Source organism: Cheilinus undulatus, linkage group 14 (genome assembly GCF_018320785.1).
Source record: "Cheilinus undulatus linkage group 14, ASM1832078v1, whole genome shotgun sequence".
Taxonomy (NCBI): domain Eukaryota; kingdom Metazoa; phylum Chordata; class Actinopteri; order Labriformes; family Labridae; genus Cheilinus; species Cheilinus undulatus.
In genome coordinates, this window is record NC_054878.1 from 41,336,923 (window position 1) to 41,340,931 (window position 4,009).

The following is a 4,009-nucleotide window of genomic DNA, read 5'->3' on the forward strand; positions in this document are numbered from 1 at the left end:
AAGAGCAAGTAAACACCATAGTGTCCACTGAGGTGCATCCACTTTGGGAGTTCAAAAACACAAATGCCTTGTGAGTGTTGTGGACAGGGCTGGGAGGGGGGAGGGATAAGACATAACTACTTTCTCCTTCATACCATTCCCAACAGCCATAAGATTATACAGTCTACGCTGCTTTTGCAGATTACCCATGATATCAAAACAAGCAAAGGTGGATTTACCTAAGTGTAGGAGCCAATGAGCGCCACTTTATAAAGAGGAACCAATCTTTGTCCGGTCAGGTGTTCCGCCTGGAAGTTTTTGACCGCTGAAGAAGCCGGTATGGTGAATTGTTTGTTCGTGTTGGATAAATGTGGGATTCCAAAGCTTATATCAGCACAAAGAGGTTTTGCAGCAATAAATGCACAGATTATTGCAACACAAGACATTGTCTCAGACTCTTTCATCAGATATGGTAAAAAGGACATGGACCACTTGCTGTGATTGATGGAACAGTGAATTGACCTATGGCTAAGCCACGCCCCCTCCATTCACTTGGACAAACAATGAACACTCACTGACAGACGCTATTGCAGTTGTCACAGTAGGAGACATTTCACTGGAGGCCATTGAAGATTTTTGGAGACAGAAAGATCACATATCATCTAGAAGTCACCAAAAAGGGTCTAAACTATGCATTGGAGGGATATATTAATCATTTTATTGTCAAGAAGGTTGATAAAAAGTTAAAAGCCAAAATTTACAGGTCCCAGTGCAAACATGATAAACCACATCTCGTTGCCATCACAATCTCAGACCACAAGATAGAGGATCAGCATCGAAGTGCCACTGAAGTTCAGGTTTTTGGCTCATAACATGACAAAAATATAATGGCCTTTTTACCATTTTTATCAAGAGTGTCTCTCCGGTAGTTTGGTGCTACAGTATTTACACTGAATCATTCAGCATAACGTCTGCCAACCTTTGTTATCTCGGCTTGTACAGATAAATTCATGAAGCTAAGCTCCAGAAATTAACGTTAGTTTAACTAGAGACCTTTGGGCAACAGCTAACAATGATGCACGATCACCAAAGAATAAAAACCAGAACAAAAAAAATGCCAACGAACTCCCAACAAACAACGTGACACAACGAACATCGCAGCTAGGAGCTAACGTTAGGCTAACTTTAGCTAACGTTAGAGATGTTAAAGATAACTTTATATTTCTTTCCAGCAAAGTCACAATATGTTGCCTCAAACACGATGTTGGCTTACCTTAGAACAGATGTTAATTTTATCCATGTTGAGTTGATGTTGTGGTCTACTGCAACACTTTTATCCAAAGAAGACACTTTTCTGGGTTTAGATGTGGCTTAGAAAAGGGTAAAAAATACACTCAGTCACCCAGACTCTCAGGATATGTGTTGGAGTCGCATGTACCCCATGAACACGGTTTGACCATTTTAAACTTAAAATCTCAAAAAAAAAAAAAAAACTTCATAAAACCGGACGAAAACTGACTTTCTCCCATTCATTTCAATGGATGTCCAGGCAGCCGATGTCCGAGTGTATTGGAGTGGTATACGTACTGTGATTGGCTCATCACGTTTGAGGGCAGGACTTAGCCATAGGTCAATTCTGCTGTCTACCAGAAAATGCTGAAGACGAACGTCCGGCCATCAGTATGTACCCTCAAGCTCAAGTGATCTTGGGTTATGCAGCAGGACAAAGACCGAAATATACCAGCAAGTCCACCTCTGAATGGAGATGCTGTGGTGTGACCTTAAACAGGCCAAAATTCCTCCACAGGGAAAGACTCATCACCAGTTATCGCAAATGCCTGATTTCAATTACTGTGCCAAGGGTGGCACAACCAGTTATTGGTTCAGGGGGCAATTACTTTTTCACATAGCGCCAGATAGGTTTGGGTTTTTATCCTTTAATAAATAAAATCATCATTTAGAAACTGCATTTTGTATTAAGTTGGGTTGTCTTTGTAAGGTATCAAAATTGGTTTGACGATCCAAAATATATAAGTTTGAAAAATATGAAAAAAAAATCAGGCAACAGAAAGGGGGCAGATACTTTTTCATGGCACTGAATATCCGTATATCAGCACTTTTTTTGCTAAAATTTAAAATAAACGCTAACACACAACAAACTAGATATTAAAAGGATTTTCAGGAAATAAATGCCCCTTTACAAAAATAAAGATAACCTGCTGACAAAGTTTAGCCTAAAAATAAACCACATATAAGAAATACAGTGTTAGCCATTATTGTAATATGCAATAATGGCCATTTCAAATAAACAAACGTTGTTATTCGTTGAAGAGACCCATTTTCTTTTCTCATTTGTCTAGTACTATTGCTCTTGAATGAAGCAAAACTAAGCATGAAATATTTATTATGCAATTACTACTTGATTTATCATTAGCAGAATCAATAAAATACTTGATTACAAAAAAGAATTGATTACTGTAGCCCTGTTTGTCAAACCTGTAACCTCCAATTTCCATGTACAGCGAATGCGCCACGAACCACCGGCGAATCATACTGCGGAGCACATCGCTCCCTCTCTAGGCTATCAGAGCCAGCAACACAGCCAGCACTCTAGACCTGCAGCGACGAGTGCCTGGACCGACATTTCACTCCACTTCGTTCGAGATACGCTGCAGGTCTATTTTCAGCGCCGGCCGCTGCCAAACCTCGTCAATACCCATCGATCAGAGAGCTCCAGAAGAGGAAGTCACGAGCACAGAATATCCTGTTCTTAAAAATACAACACAATGCACGGACTCCCAATCGTAAATCATCACTATATCAACATTACGTCTCATCCTGCAGCGAGAGCAAAGGGTAACCGAGAGGTCAATGGGTCACAGAGCTACAACGGCACCACTGACGAGGAAAAGTCAACTTTTGAGGACATTAAGCCAAAGAATTTGACATAAAACCACAGATCCTTTAAGCAAACATTAACCTTTTAATTTCCTAATGTACTCACCGAATGGCAAAAGAAATAACTGATTGAAAAAGTTTCATGAAGTTTAAGTTTACATTTTATAAAGGCATTTAAAAAGATCCAAAATACACTTTTTGTGTGATTAGTAGGGGTCCATGTGGATAAATTATTTTGTGCAATGCATTGCTTTAAGAGATGTTTACTCTTCATGACTTAAAACAAAATTAGAAAATATCTGGTTCTCATCAAATGGGTGATAAAAGGTTTTGATGGGTTTGAGATGTGTGAATTGTGTCTTATGTTTGACAATGGCTGATTCTAAGAACCAAATGCAGAATAAGCTATTACAAAAACACATCATTATCTTTCATCGATCAACAGAAATCTGTCTGAAAAGGAACATTTTGGGAAAATATGGTACAATTCTGTGTAATTGAACAAAAGTCACTCATGTACACACAGGACAGTCTAAAGTAGCTTGTTTTGTAATCACATGTTTGCAATTGAGGACATTGGTCCCTTTCAGCTGAAGATTAACTAAAAATATTGATCTCATTTGATGTAGAACACAGTAATCACCATCTGAATGTGAATGAAGTTAAAATTTCATCAAAGCAATATAAAGTAAGTATACATGAGGCCATAGCAGACACACAAAACATACTGCCACTCACTAATGTCAAATGGGGCTTTGATCCAACACACAAACAAGCTTCCTAAAAATCTGACACAAATAAATATAATCAAGATAAGAACTGGCATCTTGATAATATAAAACAAAAGATCACACGATCTCACAAGAGGCTGAAGCTTATGAGGAGGATGGTCCCTTGAGTCTGTTAAAGCCATGAACAAGAGGCTTAAGAAGCCTGTGAAAATAAAATAGTCTTCTCCTCAAGAGTAACACGTTAAGAATTAGACAGCATAAGCTACTTAAAAAAAGTGAATTTACTCTGTTATACTGTGATTCATTATTTAGTGTTCTTTTTGAAATGGAGAGAGGTTTTTGACCTGTTGCTCTTTTACCGTCCTTGTCAGGCCAATGATTTACTAATCATTGAGCTGTTC

General features: G+C 38.5%; 1 long non-coding RNA gene across 1 annotated transcript in view; it reads right to left on the bottom strand.

Annotated features, from left to right (window-relative positions):
• Nucleotides 1-4,009, bottom strand: part of LOC121521721 — a 40,623-nt gene that overhangs the window by 26,775 nt on the left and 9,839 nt on the right. The window lies entirely within an intron of this gene.